Here is a 24,645-nt window from a genome sequence, read left to right as displayed (position 1 = left end):
CTGAGAGTGGATTTTTTCTTAATTTGGAACATGGATCAGCATGCCCATATTTTAAATATTTCATATCATATCAACTTGTTTGTACCACACACAATAGGAGGCATCTGGCATCTTTCAAAAAGTCTGAAAAAGCCACTTTCTGGTGCTGTGTGTGGTTGTCCCTCCTCTGCCCCCACGTATGAGGTCTGTGGTGAGGTAAGGGTTGGTACAGCCCACAGAAAGAGCAATGGCCACATGATGACATAGCCGCAGCATTATAGTGACAAAATATATACATCTACCCATGTGTGCTTTCTGTGGTCAGCACTAACCATCTCTATGAAAGGATTTCAACAAGACAGTTCATGAAGGTGTCAGGAACTTGGACATTCGAAGACTGGCCACCCCAATCCATACATGTAATGAGACACCAGCACGTTGCTTCCTCTCTATGAACCATGCTTTCATCATTTGGGAGATGAAGAGAAGCATAAATTTCTTCTACAGCTGATGTAAAAAGTAAGTGAATTGTTGGATATAAAGCTCTTAGCATAAGGTCTCATATATAGGCTGTCTCCATGTAACTTACCAATCATCTATCTGTCTGTTGACAGAGAGGGTTGAGTCGTTTGGACTCCTGATTCCTCAGCTTACAGACCCTTGTCTGTGAAATGGGCTTCTAGCCTAATTAATCATTTTATTCCCTCTTACCCATAACCAACTCCTATTCCCTACCCCACATCCACTCCATAAGTAAACATTCTCATATATTTGATGTGCTTTTTAAAAATATTTTTGTTCTATTTTGTCAATGTAACTTTATTTTACATAAATGTTACCCTGCTAGGTCTTATCTTTTATCTCTTTTTTTTTCTTTTTTTGGCTATGGTCTGAATGGTTGTGTCCTCCCCAAATTCATATGTTTAAACCTAATCCTCAATATGGTGATATTTGGGAGGTAATTAGGTCATGAGCACAGGGTCCTCATGAATGAGATTAATGTTCTTATAAAAGAGGCCCCAGAGAGCCTCCTCACCTCATCCACTATGTAAGGTTACAGCTAGAAGGCACTGTCTATGAACCAGGAAGCAAGTACTCACCAGACACCAAATCTGTCAGTGCCTTTACCCAGCATCCAGAATTTAAGAAATAAATTTCTATTGTTTTTAAGTCATTCACTCTGTGCTCTTGTGCTATAGCAACCCAAACAGGCTAAGACACCTTTCCTATTTTTTTTTCTCTTTTTCTTTGCTTAGCATGATATTTTAAAGTCATATCCATATTGCTGGATATAAGTCTAGCTCATTGCTGCTCACTGTTCCATGGAACCCCATGTGTACAATGTGACTTAGCCATTTCCTCAATGACAGACACTTAGGTTGACTCCAGCTCCTGAAGTCTACCAACAACATTCTTGTATGTGCCCCTTGCAGAGCTGTGTAAACAGGGGTGGAATTGCTAGACTGACTTCCCAAATAGCTGCACCAATCCTGGCTCCCATCAATGATACATGGAGGTTTCAATGGCCTCCATCCCCACAGCCCCACTAACACTAGGCATAGTCAGCTTTCCAATTTTTGAACATAAAAAAATAGTTTATGGGGCACCTGGGTGGCTCATTCAGTTGAGCATCTGACTCTTGATTTTGGCTCAGGTCATGATCCCAGGGTTGTGGAATTGAGCCCCGCAAAAAGCTCCACACTGTGTGCTTGAGATTCTCTCTCTCTCTCCCTCTCTCTGCCCCTCTTCCCCACTCATGTGCGCTCTCTCTCAAAATAAATATTAAACAAATAGTTTGTTACTATTTTAATTTCTGTTTCTGTACTAATGAGTTTGGGAATCAAACTGTTGTATCTGTTGATTTTTACATGGCATCCCTTACTAACCATTAACTCCTAATTTTGATACAATCAAATTAATGCAATTAATCAATTTTTAGCCTTTTGATTTATGCTTTTGAGTTTTCAAAATACCCTTCCCCACCCCTAGCCTATGAAGATGTTCCTATCCATTTTCTTCTTCTAAATTTTTAGTTTCATTTTTCACATTAGTTCTTTAATTCTTCCAGAACCTACTTTTATCTACAGATGGCATCAGAATGTGGTCCAGTTTATTTTTCTTTATATAAATGATAATGTTACTAAAATGTCCCTCTTTCCCCATTCTCTTATAGTCATCTATGCTGATTTCTTCAAATTTTTTTTCTTTTATTCTTGCAAAACATTACTCCATTGTCTTCATTGTGCCCAGGGTTGTTTAACAATTCTGATATCGATAGGATTGCTTCTGCTTTATCCTCCATACCTCTGAGCTTTTCTTTTATACTTTCTCTCTTCATCCTTTCTGGATAAATACTGAGACAGTTCCTAAATCAGCTTCCCATATTACTAATTTATTCTTCTGTGATATTCATCTATTTATCCCATCTAATAGAATTGTTTCAATTATTATAGTATCTGTAACTAATATGTCCACCTGGTCTGTTTTGTGACTTACTGTTCTTGCTTCAGATTGCTTGTCTCCCCCTTATTTCCTTGCATTTATTTATCATGCTTGTTTTAACTTTTTGATCTCGTAATAATGTGGCTTCAGGTTGTACACACTGTTCAGTGTGTTATCTTTCTTTTCTGGTGGTTGTGCTCCTTTGTTACCTAGTCATTTTGGCCTATATGATTCTGATGGAGAAGCAAAGGTGATTTCCTGGAAATATACAGGAGAAACAGGAACATTACATAGTCATTGTCCCATGGCATGCTCACCTGCACCTTCCTCCCTAGGATGCACCAGCTCTTTCTCTCCCCCACCACATGCATTCACCACACATACCACTTCTCAAGAGCCTCTAGTCTCCCCCAGATGATTACACTTTTTAAAAATTAGTGCCTTAGATCTATACTTTCCTTTCATCTCTCTACTTCTTTCAGGGTTGATTTTAAGGGAAGAATCCAAAAGCCCATGTTCATTTGTCATCTTGTCAGGATCTGGAAACACTTTAATTTCTTTGTCTTTTCCCATGCCTATAGCCTCCTCCTTTCCCCCTAGTGGTTGGTTACATTTTGGAAGCTACAGACACATCATGATGACATACTCAGGACCCTTGGGCAAATGGAGAGAAAAATAAACACACCTCTGATCCAAACAGCTCCCAGAATGCACAGGAACCCATGGAATAATCAAATGTCTCCTGTTTGGTGAAACTGCCATGAGACAGTATTTTTTTTAGGAGAGATTATCAGACAGAGTTTGAGAAATTAAAATCAGAGCGCTGGATTATGTTAAATGAAATAAGCTAGTCTCAAAAGGACAATACCATATGATTCCACCTACATGGAATACCTACAGTACTCAAATTCATAGAGAAAGAAAGTGGAATGGTGGTTGCCAGGGGGCTAAAGGGAGGGGGAGGTGGTAAGTTGTTTTTTAATGGGTGTAAACATTCAGTTTTGCAAGATGATGAAGTTATGGAGATTTGTTGCAAAACAATGTGAATATACTTAACACTACTGAACTATACACTAAGAATTGTTACGTTGGTACATTTAATGTGTATGTATTTTATCACAGTTTTTTTAATGGATCTTGAAATTAGTTCAGGAAATAAATTTTAAAAAGCTTACATAAAATTATAACACTGGAATAAATATTCTAGAAAGTAATTTAGCCATGTATGAAGAGGCTAAACAATGTATGTACCCTTTTAGGTGTGTCCTAAGCAAACAACCAGAAAAGAGGTCAGGGAGTATTAAAGTTTGTTTGTTGCAGCAATACTTATGATATATTTATAGAAGCATATTTAATCCAAATGCTCACCCAGAGGAATAGTTAAATAAATATTGGTATGTCCACAGGAAGGAAAATGCAACTATTAAAAACTTGTTTTGAAATATATTTAATGATGTGAGTAATTGAAATAATGCTATGTCAAAAAAAGTAGGATACAAATTTACAAATTCAATATGACTCCAATTTTTAAAAAAAATATGCATAATTACAAATAGAAATAAACATGGAAGGAAACGCACTACAATTTGAACAGTGATGAGCCGTTGGTTGTTGGATTATCTGTGATGTGTGTAAAAATGCTGTGTGAACTGTAACTTGGGGCACTTACTCAGGCAGTGGTTATAAGCCACTCAGAATGGAATACTTGAGCTACCCTAGCATAATATCCTATTTTAACAGTACAACAAAAATATGTAGCATGCAATAAACATTTTTTTTTCTGATCTATCTGCATATATTATCTTATTCAGTGCTCCCAACCAACCTGTGAGGTAGTAGGTACTGTTTCTCTTCCAATTCCTTGATGGGGAAAAATGAGACCCAAAACGGTCATACAGCTAGAAAGCTGAGGAGCCATGATTCATGGGCCCAGAATTTCCCAGCATTAACCCCTACTACTTAACCAACTGTGAAATTATCTGAAAGAGAATAAAAAAAAAGCTGGTCATGGGGGTGCCTGGGTGGCTCAATTGTAAGCATCTGACTTCAGCTCAGGTCATGATCTCATGGTTTGTAGTTCAAGCCCCACATCGGGCTTTTTGCTGTCAGCACAGAGCCCATCTCAGATCCTCTGTCTCCCTCTCTCTGCCCCTTCCCTGCTCTCTCTCTCTTTCTCTCTCTCTCAAAAATAAATAAACACTAAAAAAACAAAAAACTGGTCATGACTGCCTAGATGTTTTTGTCATCCTGTTGGGTTGTGGCTTGGCCAGCTCTGCAGAGAGCTACCTAGTGATGCCCAGAGCCAGTCTCAAGGGCATTGACTGAGCAAAGATCTCAACTTAAGGATGGCCGATCAGAATGCCTTCTCATAGTGGGTGTTCTAATGTTTTTGTTTTGCAGCTTTCACTGGGACCAGTGAACAGTGTGGTAATGAGGTAGATCATTCCACATGTCATCTAGTTAAAGTCATGGCACTTGCCAGCCTCCTTGAGAATGTACTCAAGGGTCCATGGTCATTCCTTAGAAGCATATTAACTCACTGATTAAATTGTGCTGGACTTGGTCAACTTTTTCCATAGCAAGTCATTTATAACACACATTATTTGGGAAATCCAGAACGCTCTGAAAGCTAATATAAATTATAAGTGCTTTTGAAAGCCATGACTGGAAATGACTCCCTTAGCCCTTAGACTCTTGCAGTGATTTGCAGTGCACTTTCAAGGAAGGGATTTTAAGTGGTTTTGTTCATTATATGTGCATCCTGCATCAGAGAGAGCCCACGTATTACATAGGAGAAATTATGAGCCCAGACCACTCTTGCTTATTAGAAATGTCCAGAACACAAGTCTTTACCAGGTCAAGCATACCTAAGCCCTTTGAGAACCCCAATGCTGGTTTGACATCCTAAGTTCAGTACAGACTCTGAATATGTGTGTTCTCTTATTGGCAGTTACATGATATATCAGAGCAATATGATGTTAAAGTGTGGCTCTTTCTCTCTCAATTATGGTTAAGGCATAGACAATGATGCTATATTCCCTGCTAAAAGTTCAATTGGGAAGTCTCTGATCCCTTAAGGAACTGTCAAAGCCTTCTCTATGCTGTTAGTCTCAAAGGGTTGTGGAAAGTTGTTCTTGTTTTTGTTTTTTTGTTTTGAGAACCAACTTTTTTTTTAAATTTTTTTTTTAACGTTTATTTATTTTTGAGACAGAGAGAGACAGAGCATGAACGGGGGAGGGGCAGAGAGAGAGGGAGACACAGAATCGGAAGCAGGCTCCAGGCTCTGAGCCATCAGCCCAGAGCCCGACACAGAGCTCGAACTCACGGACCGTGAGATCGTGACCTGAGCTGAAGTCGGACACTTAACCGACTGAGCCACCCAGGCACCCCAGAGAACCAACTTTCTAATGACAGTTGCTGGTATGTGGCAAATCCCATTTTTTTTCCCTCAAGGAGGGAAGGTGGGAGAAGTGTTGGCCTCCCACCTGAAGCCTAGTGTGAACTTCCAAGAATTTCAAAAATACTTTTTTCAGTTAGAGAATATATTGGCCTGATTGTGATACCCACCTGAACAATGTAGAAGGTTAGAAATGTTTTAGCAGCTTGTGCAAAGGACCAACAGGAAAATCATTGCTATATTAGGATTGGGTTTACTGGGGACAAAGGGTATAAGAGTGGTACACATAGACCAGAGATTAGAAAAGAACTGGAATAGGATTGTCTTGTATTCTATCCAATGAGGCTACACAGGGGTATAAAGAGATGTCTTCAGAGAGAACCTGATCTGTGTGTCAACTGAAGGAGTAAGTGATATACTACGTGGAACATATCATCAGTAAAAAGGCTACCACAGGTGGGAGGTGTCTGATGATGGTTTGGGGTCAGGGGTCCTTTGAAGAATCCACAAAAATGCTTTATAACAAATAATTAACATCAGGGGGGGCCTGGGTAGCTCAGTCAGTTGAGCAACTGACTCTTGATTTTGGCTCAGGTTATGGGATTGAGCCCCGTGTCGGGGTTTGTGCTGAGCTTGGAGCCTGCTTAAGATTCTCTCTCTCTTTTTTCCTCTACCCCATCTCTCCCACTGGAGTACTGTCTCTAAAATAAATAATAATATGGGGCTCCTGGGTGGCTCAGTCGGTTAAGCGTCCAACTTCGGCTCAGGTCATGATCTCATGGTTTGTGGGTTTGAGCCCCACATTAAGCTTTGTGCTGACAGCTCCGAGCCTGAAGCCTGCTTCAGGACTGTGTCTCCCTCTATCTCTGCCCCTCCCCTGCTCACACTTGGTCTCTGTCTCTCTCTCAAAAATAAACATTAACAATTAAAAAGAAGGGATGCCTGGGTGTCTCAGTTGGTTGAGTATCCGACTTCGGCTCAGGTCATGATCTCGCGGTCTGTAAGTTCGAGCCCCACGATGGGCTCTGTGCTGACAGCTCAGAGCCTGGAGCCTGCTTTGGATTCTGTGTCCCCCTCTCTTTCTGCCCCTCCCCCCCTCTCTTTCTGCCATGTCTCCCCCAAACAGAGAGACATGCTCTGTCTCTCTCTGTCTCATAAATAAACGTTAAAAAAATTAAAAAGAAAATAAAAAATAAAAATAAATAACAATAATAATAATTAGCTTTAAAGATTCACTAGGCCCAAGAGCACAAAAGCTGTCTTTCCTGTCCCTCTGACCCCTGCTTCCTCCCACCTCTTTCATCCAGAAGGCACCAGAACCCAAACTTAAGAAGAGAAAAGTGGGTGGGGGGGGCTACAGGGAGAAGGCTGACCATACTTCATTTGCCCAACTCCCCGCCTTTAAAAAGTTCCAGCTGGTAAAAAGGAAAGGCACTAACATTCTAGAGTTTAGGAAACAATACTATATCTGATGACTTAAAGTATCTTTGTACATTTTATTTTCTAAGACATTTTATTTCCTAAAAAGGAGGAACATTTTTTTTTCAGGGGGTTATGGGAAACAAAAATTTGCTTTGTGTTTCATTCTATGAGCTGTGTCTGTTCAGTGTAGACTGATATCTCTTGTCTAACCCTCCAGTTAGCACTTCAGATTTCCTTCACCATGTGGTAACTGTTCTCATAGCACAGTGATAAGATCCAGAGTGAGATCCCACCTTTCCAAAGAGACCGTGCATTTTGCAAAGCGGACTGAGCATGCAAGTGGAGGTCAGATCAGAGCATCTGCATAAAGAATCAACTCGAAATGGATAGCCTTCCTATCACCATAGGAGCAGATGAAAACTATTTTCCAGGATGATCAGAAAGAAGGTTTGAGGTTAACATTTTTTACAAGAGTTGCCAAATCAACCTTGTCATCAAATAAAATTACAGGATACCCAAAATTTTTACATAAGTATGTCCTGAAATCTTAGCATGGGACGGACAGATCCATACAAAAAAAAAATTATTCCTGGTTAATCTGATATTCATATTTAACTGGGTGTCTTGTATTTTAATTGACAACTGTAAGTGAACCTTTTCCTCTGCTCTTGCATAGTCAGATTACATTTAGGTCATAACCCCTTGAAAAATGCCCAGAGATGTGTCCATATATATTGATATATATGTTAGTCTCTGAATCAAACGTTGGTACACATGGTTTGATACCTGGTCTGGCAGTACAAAAGAACAGTGTAAATTATTTAAACTGAAATAATTCTCAAATATTCAGGCCTGTGATCACTTTACCCTAGTTCCCAACATGAGACAATGGTAAAATAGAAAGTTATTCAGGTAATTTTTCTGCCCAGCTGGTCAACTTCTCCAGCAGTGTGGTCTTGGGCAAGTCACCTCATCTCTTGGACTTCTCTGTCTTGTCTCCCACAAATTGGGAATATCGGAGAACTGTAATGAAAACCAAATAAACTAATTAAAGAAAATCAACCTGCAATACCATAAAAATCTTTACAAATCTTGGCAATAAGTATAAGAACCAATATGTCTAAATTTTTAGATTTCCCTGTTGGCATTCTGTTTGCACAGAAAAATTGCATGAAAATTACTTTTTAAAAGTAATATCCAATTCCAGAGGACCTGATTCCCTCATGCATTCAGGCTTAGGGACATTGGAACCACAACAGATCCCAAAACTCCAGTCATCCAGTTCAGATGATTTTCCATTGAAGGCTTTTCCAAAACCCCCTCTGAGCAGTGAAACCCTTTCCATGGCTCTGTCTCTTCCTTTGGCTGCCAAATCTGGGGTGATACTCACAAACTGAGAGGCAGCTGAGAGGTGAGAAGAATGAGAAACAGCGGATGAGGAAAAGCTGTAACCCAGGCCTCTATATACAGCTCTCGATGGTGCTTCCTTTCCATCACAGGGAAGCTGTGTACGTGGTTAACAACCAGCATTCCTGACAACTTGGACTTTTCCATACTCCCCAGGACAGGACAGGCTGGGCCACTGGAGCAAAGTCATTTTGTCTTTCTAGGTGACCTTCCTCTTATGCTCCAGGCCCTCAAGTTCATTCTCACTGGCTTCAGCTCTTACTCACATGTACATCTTCCAAGTTTCTCATAGCCTGTTTTTTTCTTCTTTTTTGGTTCATTAATTTTTGCTGTTGTTTTGTGGTTCCAGCTAGCAAGTCACAAAGGAAGCACATCTGATCTAATTTTGTATTGCTCATTATCAGTTCTTTAATCATTTTCTTATGATCCTCATCAAAAAGTAACTTGTAAAACCCAAGAAAAGTAGCCTTCAGTGTCTTTTCTCCCCCCTCTTCTTCCTTCAGCTCTTTTAATGACAAAGTAGCAGTGACTTCCCAGAGAGCTATGGGAAGTCTCACCTAACGACAAAATAGTTGTGTGGTTTCCAATATACTGAAAAATGTCTTACAGAAAAACCTTTAGTTAAGAGCCTGGGAAGGAAGGTAAAGGCATTTTAACAAATCAGAAGCTCAGAGCAGACAAATGGTGCTTGATGAGCACTTGAGATGAATACCACAGGCTAATGCGAGCAATCAGCAGGTTTGTGAGAATATGCTGATATCTGCAGAAAAAGTGCAGTGGCAGAGGAGCGCTTACAGATAAACACAGGAGCTCAAAAAATATTATTGCTGGAAAAACCTTGACATTTTGACCATCTTGTATGGAGCAGTTAGAAGGGAAATTCAGGGTTCAGTTTTTGCAACCGGATATCCTTCCTGTAATAAATGCATTCAAAGTGTTGTTCCAAGACTCCTCTCATTCAGCTCTATCACAAATCAGCCGAGGGACCCCACATTAATATGAATATATTTAACTCCATGATGGCAGAGCAATAAGAAACATATTGATAAGTTAAAATAATTTGAATTGATTAAATACATGAAGGTAACTCAATTCAAGGTTCCTATTTGTTACCTTCTGTTGAACACTCTTCATTAATAACACCCTCCACCTCACTGTTCTTAAATGCCACCCCGACAGTGGGAAGGCAGCTGGCCACTGGGCCATCTAAGTTGCACAACACCCATCTTTCCAGAAGCACTTCTGTGGCTGTTTCCTATAAAGCGTTCATTTCTGTCTTTGCCTCTACAGAAAGCTCAAGTGGTTAAATAACATCTCCATTTATATGTGTGTACCCATTCACCCATTCCAAGTCGTGTACACTCCGTCAATAAACCTCAGCTGGAATGAGCAAAAAAAGTAAATTTAAGTTCGCATCTGCACACAAGAATGCATAATCACCCTGTGTTCTTACGGAGATGGTAATAAAAGGTACGATTATATAGTCATCTGTTGGATTTCGGTATTATCCTATCCCTGGAGGAGAATTCTTCAAGGCCTAACTAATATCCAGGAACAGAGGGTCAATTTACTATCAGTTGATTAGCTTTGAACCCTCCAGATTGCAATAAAAAAGCAAGGAATATTTTGACCCTCAAATATGGCTCATTCATCCTTTTCATTAAAATAAAGCATGATAGGAAAGCCAGGCAAATTTGCTCACAGATGAACCTGAACAGTTCAGGTTCATCAATCATCACTGAATCACTGAAGGTAATGTGGTAGATGCAGGGATGCATGTCTAGACCCCCCAATGAAGAATGAAGAACTCACTCCTCCATAGTGCTGGGAGTGTAGTGGGGCAGAAAGCCTCAGCTGCCAGCCCCTACAGGTTCTGTGTCAGCTGAAGAGGGCCTAAGGCCATGCCCCAATTCTAGTTAGTGTGCATCCAATGACCCATCAACCTGGGGAACAAGGGTCTCTGGCCCCTTTGGGTCCAACTCACCCACTCTGAATGGTCATATTAGCTCAGGCTACCAACCAAGCTGACTTCAATCCTCTGCCCCATGTTACTTCCCTTGTTTTTCTTCCATGGGTTTTGATCCCATGAGCACTTTCTCACTATTTTTCTGCCTGCAAGTCTCTTCATGTCAGAGCCAGCTTTGTGGGGAACCCAAAATGTTAATAGCTACTTCATTTTGTTTTAGACTCTTGGGTCAACACATACAGACCTAGTCAGAATTCTTTATCAGCCCAGGAAATAACAAAGAATATATTACTCTCACCCTTCAAATTATCAAGCAACTTCTTTATAGTTTCATCTGGAACACAGAAGCCCCTTGAGGAGAGATCAGTAGACAATAAGTTTAATAAGAGAAGAGGAATCTAGGATAAAAATGCATGTGTAATAAGGGCAGAAGTTAGAAGAGTAGACAAATAGATGTATCCATAAGACATTTGTTTCAACCACCTAGTTATCATTGGGAACTCTGCCATTTTGCTTCAGGCAACAGAGCCAGGTCTCTAATAATGGCAGCCTTTGGAAGTCCTTATAGATTATTTAAAAATATGTATATCCTATGGGGCGCCTGGGTGGCTCAGTCGGTTGAGCGTCTGACTTCGGCTCAGGTCATGATCTCATGGTCCGTGAGTTCCAGCCCTGCGTAGGGCTCTGTGCTGATGACTCAGAGCCTGGAGCCTGTTTCAGATTCTGTGTCTCCCTCTCTCTCTGCCCCTCCCCCGTTCATGCTCTGTCTCTGTCTCAAAAATAAACGTTAAAAAAAATTAAAAAAAAAATGTATATCCTAGAATATTTAGCCAATGCCAATTTCTTTTAAAAAGTCCTATTTCTTGATTGTATTTTAGTCTAAAAATTACAGTGGCAAGGGTGTGGGTATGAGTGAGGGAGACCCGATTTAAGTGGTCTCTTTCAGAACCAATAGCCACTTCTAACTGAAACTCGATAGTCAGTATGACTAGACCAGGAAATGTGAATATTATGTGTGGAGATCCTTTGCTTAGACTGAAACTCTCATTAGTTTTCTTTGATTCATTCCTGAGATATCAAATCAGCATCTAGGGGGGAAAATCAATAAAGCCATCCTAGATAAATTAGTCTGAATGGAGTGAAGGGGAAGGAGTAGGACTTAACTTCCAGAAGTGGTTAAATATTTCATAAGATATGCAGGAGCCCTGAAATTTTTACCGTTTGTGAAAAGCAGTTTATCCAATATTGTAAGATAAAAGGGTAATAGAAGAGAATTTCACCAAGGTCCCTTCTCAACTGAGAAAGGGATTGTGGAAGTAAAGATGACTCATTAAAAAACGTTCAAGCTGCAGACCCTTCAGAGGGAAGTTTGGTCATGAATGTTTTCCTGGAAACACAGTGTCTTTGACTGTTTTAAAAGTTCATTCAACAACATGTGCTCCCGGAATTGTACTTGGGAATAACTCACCACTACTTCAAATCAGTCTCCATCCTCTGTTCCTTTTTATTCCCTAACCTGAGGTATAGCTTTTAACTCCAGTAGGATTCAGAATTAGGTAACATCTTTTGTGATGTCTTTCTTATGGGCTAGCTTTCTGCATCCCACTCTTTCTACTAGATTGGCAAGAGGTGGCACATCGGATCTACTGTGGGGGTATACTTACCACATGGGTTTCTATTTAGGGATGGGAATGGAAAAGAAATGGCCAAAACCAGAATGTTGTCCAGAATTTCAGAGTCCACAGTCTCAATACACAGGGATAAGGGTTGATCAAAATGGACTTTATTTGGTTCCCTTCCTTCTTCTTCTTCCCTCCTTTCCTTTCCATCTTTTCTTTCTCTACCTTTGAACCCTGGCTATGCAACAAAATTACCAATTGATATATTTTTTTTACTTGCATTGTTTTTAAGAGTGCATGTGCTCAAGCACTGAAACAGTTTCTGCGAATAGAGCCTGAACAGCTTTGTTTGTAAAGAACACCATAGGCAATTCTGTAGCATGCCCAGATTTGAGAAGCACAGAACTCCCTCCTTCAGAAGGAAAGTGCCTATGGACAACAGGACCAAATAGGACATCCTGAGCTCTAGGCTTAACCATCAATTGTCACCCATCTCAACTGAGGTACACTACAGAATTTGTATGCCACCTCTGCATCACTATCAGCCTTCCTACAATGTCTGCGTTCCCAGAGAAGCCGATCTATGCCCTGAGATGTGAGAATATTCTTGGTCAAACACAAGTTTTTATTCTTGACTCCTCCAGGGTTTTACCAGAATAACCGAGGTCTTCTCTTCTGTATGACAGAGCTAAGTCTTTGCTGCAGGGACATTGATAACTCGTTAAAACTGGCTAGCTTAGATTTGCATATTTCTGTTATAAACCTCAGGAGTTATGATGAAATAATTTCACAACACACTTTCCAAGCATCTGCCCATCTCACACTTCAGCAGTTCACGTTAATTTTTAAGTAGCAACCCCTTTGGAAATAGAACTGTAAATAGATATACCGTGGATGGAGTTTCACTGGCAAAAGGCATTTGTCTTATACCCAGATGTTCCTTTAAGTGATTTTTTCCCCCTTAGAAACTAAAAAGTAAATGTTGAATAATATTCCCCCACACTAGTATGTCTTTTCAGACCCTTACCAGTTCTCTTAAATCTTTCCATTTCCTTCTTTTTTCATCTACCTGCAAGGCAACACACATGTAGTGCACGACCTGTGCTCTTTCATTTCCTTTGTATTAGGAGAAAATGTACCTGGGTGGAAAGTCACAGGCACTTCCTTCTTTGAGCATTCTTGACTCAGCTTTCTTGGAGCATCACTCTTTGTAATATAGATTTTTTTTTCCTGTTTTCCCACAGTTGCCAGAGAAAGATGCAAAATGAAAAGAGGTTATTGATTCTCTTTCTTTTGTGGGGCATAGACTATTTCAGATGACTTCAGTTAGAAAAACAGGATGTGTGTATTTGTGTGTGGATGTGTGTGTGCATGTGTGTGTGTGTGTGTGTGTGTGTGTGTGTGTGTGTTTCTCAACACCAATGTTTCCTTTGGAGTAAATCAACATTAGATACACCCAGAAAGCAAAATCAAATAGAAAAAAAGAAAAGAAAACAGCAAATGTGCACTAGCTAATAACAAGAATACTGTATTACAGTAGCTCACATAGAATATATACATTTTTAAATAGAAATTTGGAAAAATCTGGTGATAATTTGGTTTTAAGTTAAAAGCAATGGCTCTACCACATTTTCTATTTAAGAAATATATGGATCTTCCTTCATATCTCATTATATGAATATTGTCATCCAGAGCTTCCTGAAACTCACTTCCCATGATACCAACCAAAACATTTCCCTGTTCTCACACTATGTCAGACCTACTTGATATCATCCAAGGAATCTTATTTTCCTGTTTATTAATTACAAATCAATTACAATGCTTTCTGGTATCCCTTCTAGGATTCTCCACTGACAGGTCAATTCAGCATGTCCCCAGATGAATGATTCTCCCCCTTGATTTTGCTTCCTAAATATTTACCAACCTGTCTTCTCTCCCCATCCCCACTTTTAATGTCTGTTTGGATTCTTATAATCTATTTGTTACATTGAAATTGCTTCTGACTTAGTTTCTTTGCCTGAAGCTTTGTGCTCCCAAGACCTATCCTCCAATGGTATCAGCTATCTAAAACTACAAACCCACCACGATACCTTTTTACTGAAAACTCTCCAGTGTCTCACTAGTGACTCAGGTGGAACATATAAGGGTCTGGATTACCTCATTTGTCTTCTCGAGTCCTGATTCAGACTCTATACTTCTGATTTCTCACACATGTCAGACCTTTCCCTGCCTCCATTCCTATGTTGTTTCTGCCTCCACCTGCAATCTCTCTTTCTGTTTTTTTCCCCTTTCAATTGATTAGTTGTCAACCATCTTTCAAAACTCAACAAAGGTTTCAGTCTTCCCATGACCCCAAGCTTCCTTCTCTGACCTCCCAAAGCCTCCTAAATATTTCTTGATATGGCACTTGCCACATTAAATTCATATATGTTTTGGGTCCCACCTCACTAGATTTTGGACTCCCTGAGAGCCAAGCTAGGACAACATCATCTTAACACCCCAGCATGAAGTCACAAGTGTATACTCAATTAAAATTTCTGTAATGCATAAGCCAGAAGGAAATTTACACATTAACTAGTAGAATGATTTTGTCTCAAAGATTGGAAACTGAGGCACAAGAAACTTAAGGAACATGTCAGACATTAAATGTTAATTTTGTGACTGAGCTGAAACTGGGGCCTGGACATCCATATTGCCTTGTGACACAATTTGAGTGATATAATTTAGCATACCCATTGGTATAATTGGTATAATTTGATTATATTAATTTTTCTAATTGGATTTATTTGGGAAAATTGCAGTGATATTCTCTTTTCTTTCCTGTTCATTGTGACCCAAGGGATTGATATTTTTAAGCCACTGACCATTTTATTCTGTATCTACTGTTCTCTTCATTGTGCTCTATCATAGCTTGTTTTGCTATCTTATAAATCTCATAAATTATACCTACTAAAATATTTCTATAAGCCAACCTTTTCATTATAATTCTACATGATACATTATTTTGCATGGTATTATAAATGTGCTTGCTGATTAAAATCAATAGTCAGAGACCGATTCAACAAAAGATCAGAGCAGTGGGGAAAAGCTGTGTAATTTTTTTTTTTTAAAAATGAACGGGCCATGGCTTGGTCCATCTTAACAGAGCCACATGCCTTTCCAGCACAAGTTAATAAGGGGGGAAGAAAACCAGAAATCCTCTACTTCCCATACTGGTTACAGGATGTGGTGGTGTTCTTTGACCTTGTAGATATACAGTGCATAAAGTTGTACCTTGGTTGTCTTATATGTGCATTATTGTCACTCATTCAAACCTATCACAAACTCAGTACCCTTCTGTGATAATCTTCTATTTCTTCGATCTCATTTACTCCTGTGATTGATTAGAATATTTTTCAACTGTGTACTCCTTCCCTGCTACCTCCCTGGAAAGAGTGTATTTTCCTGCCTGTTAATCTTGTATTTGGCCATAAGACATGATCTAGTCAATGGAATATTAGCAGATGGGATGCAAACAGAACCTTGAAATGGCTTGACACTTGAGCCCTGCCAATGCAATGGAAAGACCTCTCTGTGGATACCTATTATTTTTTCGCCATTAATCCTAGAAGAAGCACATGCAGAAAAGACTTGAGACCAATTTGCATGAAAGAGCCAAGCCTAGCTAGATCCATGCTTGAAGCAGATTTCCTAGACAAGTCCAACCCAGATGAACTAACCACCAGGTGACCCACAGAAGCAAGAATAAATGATTGTTATTTTTAAACAATTGACTTTAGAGATGGTATGCTTTGCAGAAATAGCCAACTGATCCAATTATCCCTCCCATCCATAGGCTGTCCAGTAAAAATGTCCTAAGCCTTTTGCATAAGTGACCACAGCACTCTCTTCATAGTCCTCACCTTCTTCCTTTTCCCTGTTGCCTTAGGCTTCTTGAAATCCCATTTGATTCTAGATAACTTTGCTTGTGTTCATTTAAGTTGCTTTTCTTCAATTCTTATTCCCCCTCCTTTCTTCTTTACTTGCTTTGCTACTTCTTCCTGGAATCTTTATTTCCATCTTTTATTTTATTTTTGCCTTTCTCTTTTGCTGTCCCCTAAACTTCTTTATGTTCTTGTTTCTGTTGTGCCTGCTGCTGCTGCCCATTCTGGGCTCTTCTTTTAGTTTCTGTCTGTACCCAGTCCCTGTGGGATGATGGCCACACTCCATCCTGCTGTTCTTTTCACCCGCTCTATTCCCGCAGAAGCAGATAGGCAGATTAACAAATGATCTGAAATCCTCCCCATGATAATTCCACTTTGCTTTTTGGCTCCAGCGGTCCACCCACCCCCAGCTGCTCAGAGATGGAGCTCATTAATTACACTCCCTCCAGGCTGCTCTGTCTTTGAACAGCGGGAAGGGAAGAAGGAAAAGAAGTGGGATAGGCCAGGTGAGGGAAGGAAGAACCATGGGGAGCTTGTTAATGGTATCTTTGTTTTCTGAAATGAGATTTGGAGAAAACAAGGCATAAGGTGCGTTCATTGTATCAGAACTGAGAAACAAGCTCCTATTTGCCTTGCCAAATTTCGAAAATGTGTGTAATTCCTCTCCATTAGCTCACAGAAATATTGAAGATGTATTTGACTAAACTGGAACACATTATCAGCCTAAAATGCCCAGAGGTAGCTCAATACAGCCATCCATATGCTTCTCAGAGTTAATTTGGAATAGAGAGAATCCAGTATCCAAACTGTCCCCTCAAACTCTCATAGAGTCCTGCCTGTGTGACCTGAAAGGGAGACAGCTGACTCGTGTCACCACTTGAGAGTCTCAGAGATGGTCTGGGACTGTGTCATATTGGAATGGAAGGGAACTGTGGGGGGTACAGAGTCTTGCAGCTCCTAAGTGCTACTTTTTTCTTTGGTTTAAATGTCCTGCTTTATGGAATCTGTGCTTTCTAAACCCTTTCTTAAAGGATCAGCAGGACCTAGCCTGTTCCAGTATAAATTACATAATTACAATCATACACATGGATAGAGTGAGTCCACTGTCCCTTACCAACCCTCTCAGAAGATTCAGATTAACCAATGTACACTCAGTTCACAGCCAGAAAGTCCCAAAAGGCACTATAACTTCCCTCTATAGCATCATAATCTGTGCAATCTTCTACAAATTCCCCTAGGTAATGAATTTAATGGATTATTGCCATGTAAAGTATTCCTTCTTCTGTCTACCCTTTTCTGGCACTCCTGGGACTATCTGAAACACAGGACAAGTACTCTTGTTGCAAATTATGTTAAGAGCTTTGCTTAACATGAACTACTCCCTAACTTATGACCCAAATATTAAGTGGGCAGACTAAACATAAATTTCCGGGGCAACTTGAGTGTGTGATGCCCATCCACTCCTCCCACCACTACTGCCATTTGATTCCTACCCCTGCGTGGGCACTGTCTCAGTTTCCTAGGGCAGCCATAGCAAATTACCATAGGTCAGGAGGCTTAAAACGACAGAAGTGTATTCTCTCACAGTTCAGGGGCCTGAAGTCCAAAATCAAGGTGTCAGCAGGATTGGTTTCTTCCGGAGGCTCTGAGGGAGAATGTGTTCCATGCCTCTCCTGGCTTTTTATGGCCACTGGCAATCCTGGTGTCCCTAGACTTATGACGACATAACTCCAATATCTGCCTCTGACTTCTTATGACCTTGCCCTCTGTCTCTAGTTTTCTGTCTTTCAAGGACATTTGTCATTGAATTTAATACCCAACCCAAGTAATCCAGGATGTTCTCATCTTGAGAACTTTAACTTAATGACATATGCAAAGATTCCCCTCCATCACCACCACCACTACCAAATAGAGTCACCTTTATAAGTTCTAGATGGACATTATCTTTTGGGAGGCCACCATTCAACCCACTGCAGGTACCTTGTGGGTAAGCATTTTCGTCTTTAGCTCTCAATGTTTCTCTGCATTTATCTCATGCTTTCAGTTTGGAGGTGACCAAAAATACTTCCTCAGCTACATTGCAGCCCATTCTACACCTCTCGAACTGGTGTTGGCAATGGAATGCCACTGGACCAGCAAAAACTATTGCTTTTCTGGCCTGGCCTTGGCCTCATGTAGGAGGCAGAAGAGAAACAGGCTACTCTGTAATTTCAGGGCGATGCAGACAGTTGAAACTTTCACTAGCTTGCCCCATCTTACCTCCTTCTTTTTCTTTTTTTTATCCAAAAAAGTGTCTTCCATCCCCAGTGAATTGTGTCTGCTCTGGCCCCTGGGCCTCCAAATACCCACGGCTAGTGGTCTCTATGTTGCATCCATAATAGACTCTTATCAATCTGTACAAGTAAGAGCACATTGGCTATTTGTCAAGAACCTGCTCTGTGCCAGACTCTGCCCTTGTAAATTGTATCTCATTTGGTCCCCATAGCAAACGTTGAGGTAGGTGTCAATGCCTTGTTTTACAGATGAGGTAGCTGAGTCTCAAAGAAGTTACAAAATAAAAAACTCCCCAAAAGTAAAATAACTAGCCAATGGAAGAGTCAAGACTGGAATCTTGTCCTCTGAGGCTTTCGATCAGGCATTTTCTATTGGCACATTACCTCTTCCATGCGATATTATGTAATTACTTGCAAGTTTGGCATATATGCTCTGGTCATTTTTTTATACCTGTGGTTTCCTCAGCAGGATCATTAATAGGCATCCTGAACAGTTCCCACGCACCTAGTGGGTGCCCTATCTGTTCTGTTACTCCTAGCTGATGTGCCTGAAGGACCACACAGTTATCTGGGTAGGGCTGGCACTGGCCACAGCCCTGAGGGAATTAACATGCAGACCAACATCCCTCTGCACTTCCTTATGATTAATTCCATCTGACTCAGATTATTCCTTCATGCTGTGACCCCCCCCCCCGGGCACTTACATGCTGAAGCTGTGCTGCATTCATTTGTTCTTGTTGAAATATTGCTTTGTAATTGCTTCTAAACAATTTCATTTCTGCATCTATTGTAGACAGAGTGCTAAATCTGGCAGTTTAAGCACTTGCTGGATGATGTTTATAAAGCCCTGAGCAATCCCTAGGAGTCAGGCACACTGTGGGGATTATGCATTCCACCTCAACCTTCATTGTTTTGTATGTGTTTCTGGGTAATGAGCACCCTCACACACAGACCATGGCTCTTTTTCTTTGATTGATTCCCTAGCCTACACAGGGAACTCATCTCTTTGGAACTCATCATTGAGCGCTCCTTCTCCCCCCAACACAAACTTGCATTACTTCCCACAATGAGCTAACTTCACAGTGACTGACTGGCTGAGTAGATTTCCCTACAATTTTTGAGAAAGAAGCGGATGTTTGTACGATTCAGGCCACAGCACATTATGGGTCTTTGCTACTTTAGTAAATACAACCCGTTGCTCTAATCCCAAGAAGAATCAGTCTCATTACAAATTCTACAATATAGCAAATACGGTTTACAGCAAGATTCTGCCATGCTGGCTTAGGATTCTTGCCTTTTGGCTGTTGCCCAAATCTAAACAATATCCTGTCCCCAAGATTTTACTTCTGGCCTGGTTAAGAAAATGCTCTAATCTAATTGTCTGCCTTGACTGTGTCGACTCTTCTGGGAGATAATGATCCCTGATGCTGTTCCACAGCCTCACTTTTGGCTAACTTTGCATAATGCACATTACATTGTCTGTGTCTTCTCCCATTAAGGCCTGCAAACTCACGGGCAATTGATTAAACCTGAGACACTATGAGAAATATCTTTTGCTGTGAAGCTCTTTCAGAAGTAACATTTAAAAAAAAAAACATATATTCTTAAGACATGTAGCAAAATAAATGAGACTGCAGACTTTCATATTCTACACGAGAAATGCTCTGCTGCTCTAGCCTTAGCTATTCATAAGGGGCAGTGGAATTATAGTCACAGAAGTTCTAATCTTGTAGAAGAAAATGAATAGAAATGATGGCTCTGTTGTTTTCTTGTAGTCATTTTAAAAATGTTCTGTAGAGTGTGCCTCTAGACAAAAAGGAGCGAATGCAAAAAAAAAAAAAAAAAGAAACTTTTATAGATTTCTTTTGAGTATTCCGTGTTTCTGGCTATAGAAAATAGGACAGCTTCTTTTGAGAGAGAAGAGTGTCCAATGCATTTACTCACCACATACCAATAAAATGGGACACACAGACTGACAGCCTGCCTGAGAAGCAGCCTCACAATGAAACCAAGCTCTAACTCCAGCATGTTCTGTTAGGCACATCTAGGTAGAGTGTGATCTCAAATTTCAGAGTGAGTACAGTGGCCAAGAGATTGTCATTTAATAAGTACACAAAGAAATCAATTTCCCTGTGTCAAAAAGGGAAACAAATATCCAGCTACATCTCTAGAAAGCTATCAAGCGAAAATGAATATTTTACTGGAATTAAGCTGAACCTACTATATTAGTGTGACAGTGCTCTGCCAGGTTGGCTATATTAGAATGACAGACACACTGACCCTGTTGAACTCTCTGTGTTGGTAGGAAGTCAGAAATTAATGGCTTTCAAATTTTGCATCTACTCGGATCTTTCCAGATTTCCTAAAAACTACCAACAACTTGGTATGACACTTTGTTCTGCCCTGATTCAGGTCTTAGATTGGTATGTCAGCATTGTAGCAATATAGTTTGGCTTGTCTATTTATTACTAAAGAAACCATCTTCAAAATTTATTTGGTGCTGTCACTTCTGCCTCTAAAAAAAGTGGATAGTTGGTATGCCTGGGTGGCTCAGTCAGTTAAGCATTGGATTCCTAGTTTCGGCTTAAGTCATGATCTCACAGTTCATGAGTTTGAGGCCCGCATTGGGATCAGTGCTGACAGTGCGAAGGCTACTTTGGATTCTTCCTCTCTACCTCTCTCTGCCCCTCCCTTGCTCATTCTCGCTCTGTCTCTCTCTCTCTCTCTCTCAAAATAAATAAAACTTAATTTTTTTTAAACAAATATTTTTTCAAAAAGTAGATAGCTAAGGAGATGTAGTGTAATACAAATCAAACCTTTTTTCTTTCTCGTTATACTTTAAAATTATTAATTTAAACAAGAAGGGCTTTTCCTTACTAATATATGGCATTCTTTCTTTGTATCAGCCACTACACTTACAGCTTTAAGCTATTTACCCCTTTAAACTTTACAATAGCCACGAAAGCTATTCCCAATAACCCATTCTAGTGATGAGAAGGTAGAGGCTTCTGGAAGTTATTTTGGCATAAAGACAAGTATCTGAGATTCAAATACAGTTATTTCTGACTTTAAAGCCTGTGATTCCATCCACGAGGAGGCTGTCTACACACAATGGAGACTGCCTCTTAGCCATCCTGTTGAAAGGGACATGAAAGAGTGGAAAGTCTGACCATTTTACCTTAAAATGAGTAAAGTTGCTGAATACAGAGGTAGACAGACTGACAATACAAACAGTGCCATTCTGTTCATGGGTTTCTAGCCTGCTGCAGCTTTGGCTTTGCAGAGCTGGTTTCTGTCTGTGACTGCACCTTGGACCCACAGGTGAATGAGGGATGGGGGAAAGGAGTAAACCTTCATTCTAAAATCCCCTAGGATTGTGGAGATAAGCCGGGCTATGACACACAAGTTGCTGCTTTTTAACTGTTACCCAGAAAGCTAGAGTTTAGGTCCAGCTTACTCCTAATATGTAACCTCGAGAAAATCACTTTAGTTATTTGCAGTTTCTGTTAGATGAAAAGTAAACAAAATGAAAATGAAGCACCTAACATGATGAACACATAGAAGGCATTCACAAAGGACAGAATTCAAAGACTCTGTTCTCATCTTTCGTTATGTGTTCCTTCTTTTATTCCTACTGTTGAAAATAAGTGTGACCCTTTCTTTCTCTGATCATTTTCTCCCATACCCAGTTCCTCTAGTTCCTCTTATAGCTCACTATATTTCCTACTTTTTCCACATCTGAAAAACTCTGAAGTTGCAATTCATTTTATAATTGGAGTAAAGGGAAGCATGCCAGCTGCCCAGAATGTTATCACCTGCAAATGTGTGCATTGGGCCATGTGTTCAAGGTGTCTTTTCCTCTGATTGTCAACACGGGTGAGCTATTGGTCAACACCATATATGAGTGAACCTCAACTTAAATTGGGATCACTGTCACTAAATGTATCTTATGCAACATTAAAACAAAAAAGTACCGTGCATACGCAGAGTGGATTTTCAGGTGCCTGGAAATGCATTGAAAGGCAATAGAAATGGCCAGATTGTTGGAACAGATCAAAGAACTGCAAAGCTTGAAGAGATTGGTGCATCTTGAAGAACCAGGGCTCAGGGAATCTGGACTCTGATAAGATGCAACCTGATGGGTGTTAACATTTTATTAAGTTTCTAAGATCTTTGCCAAACTGATGTATCCATGCCTTAATGCAAGGGAAAAAATAGTACATTTTTTATATTCTTGCCAGATAATTCTTACTTTGGGCTTTAAAAATAAATTGCACACCCTTCCATTTTTAACACATTCTGTGTTTCTCTTAGGTAACTTTGTCTCTCTGCTTTGCTGAGATTTTTCTGATCCCTTTGTGCAGTGTGCAGGGTGTGGGGAGTATCCTCAAAACATGTCTTTGCTGTCCCCTTGTTTTGTTGCCGACCTGTCCTCAGCCCCAAAGGGCAGCCAGTTGCTCAGAATTCTTAGGAGACAGCTGTGCCCCATCTGTGTCGAGGTCTGTTCAAGAGATGGGAGTGGCTGTGCTATCAGAATATTTCACTGGAAACCAGGACGGAACAGCTTTTGAAGAAAGAGTCTAAGAACTCTTCCTCTAACCTGAGTGAGTTTTCCACCTCTTCCTGTGAAGAGAGGCAGAAACTTCTGGCACGCTGTCGACCCAAGACATGAAAGAAAAGCGTAGAGGAATAATAGAGGAATGTAAAGGCAAACAACATTCCTAGATTTCTAAGGAGGCAAGTTAGTGAGGTGGGAATTCCTAGTTTTTCAGAAAAAAAGTCTGGAATGGCCACAGAAGCCAAATGGGGCATATCCAGCTCACTAGGGCGCCTCAGAGGGAGATGGAAGACACCGTCAGCCACACAGGGACGGACTCCTTCAGGGAGACACTAGTGCAGATCATGAGACAGCCCGCACCTGACACAACCAATACAAGGCACCAGACCAGTGAGAGTGTTAGTGAAGAAGTGATCCCAGCCCAGCCACCAAACCCACCATCATACCGGGCTTGCGTCAGTCTGAAGAAATGGACCGCTCTCTTAATTTCTATTTTGAAGTCCTCATGTGCATAGATCTGTCCTTCCCTGCCACTGCCAGGTGGCACATGCATGAGCACCCTGGGAAATTAGAAATAAGACCCAGAGAAGAAGGCAAGAAAATGCATGGTAGAAACATGAGGAAGCCTTAAGATGGGAATTTTCAACTGTAGTACAGTATCTGAATTTAAGTGAAACTTTACAATGATAGACTGTTTTTTTAATGTTTATTTATTTTGAGAGAGAGAGAGAAAGAGAAAGAGAGAGAGAGAAAATGAGAAGGAGAGAGGCAGAGAGAGAGAATCCCAAGCAGGCTCTATGCTCAGCATGGAACCAGACATGGGGCTTGGTCCCATGACCAGGAGATAATGACCTGAGCAGAAATCAAGAGTCAGATGGTCAACTGACTGAGCCACCTAGGAACCCCCCCCCCAAGACAGACTGTTTTAAAACAGAAATGACTGAGGGGCACCTGCATGGCTCAGTTAAGCTTCTGACTTCAGCTCAGGTCGTGATCTCGGGGTTCATGAGTTCAAGCCCCATACTGGGCTCTGTGCTGACAGCTCGAAGCCTGGATCCTGCTTCAGATTCTGTGTCTCCCTCTCTCTCTACCCCTTTCCCGCTTGCACTCTGTCTCTCTGAAAAATAAACAGACATTAAAAAAGAAAAAAAAACTGAAACAGAAATGACTGAAAACAAATTTAGTTACTAAAATGGAATAAAATAGACCGTGAGCCCGAGAGTAAGGCTGGTATCAGCCGTGAGTAAAACAAAAATAGCCTCATTGGTGTGTGCCTCTGGTGGCTGTGGTTTGTCTCCCACTATTTCAGGCTCCATTCTGTATGACAAAGTAGGGATCAAAGAAGAGTCTCTTCACATTTGGGCTGAAACCTATTCTTGGACTTTTGCCTAAAGGCTCATTACTATTAACCTGTGACCCCATTCCGTGCCTTCAGCAGATACGTTTCTCTGACAACCTTCCCAGGATGTGATTGCACTGTCTGCCTGTTACACTTCCAGATGCTGGTTTGATTTGTTCTTCACCCGGTCAACTGCCTGGCTCCAATGTTAATTCCACCCCTTATTGGATTTCTTTTCTGCCTTCTATACAACCTTCTATACTGTCCCTCAAGCTAGTAAAATTCTTCCCCCTGCTCTGGCTAAAAACGATAGACACACA

The 24,645-nt window shown here is 40.6% G+C and overlaps 1 protein-coding gene across 1 annotated transcript in view; it reads left to right on the top strand.

The window, feature by feature from the left end:
• MACROD2 (mono-ADP ribosylhydrolase 2) overlaps nt 1-24,645 on the top strand; it is a 2,059,774-nt gene that overhangs the window by 1,651,521 nt on the left and 383,608 nt on the right. The gene's annotated exons all lie outside the window — the stretch shown is intronic.

Source organism: Neofelis nebulosa, chromosome 9 (assembly GCF_028018385.1).
Source record: "Neofelis nebulosa isolate mNeoNeb1 chromosome 9, mNeoNeb1.pri, whole genome shotgun sequence".
Classification (NCBI taxonomy): domain Eukaryota; kingdom Metazoa; phylum Chordata; class Mammalia; order Carnivora; family Felidae; genus Neofelis; species Neofelis nebulosa.
The sequence above is the reverse complement of the archived record's forward strand: the minus strand, read 5'-3'. Positions and strand labels throughout refer to the sequence as shown.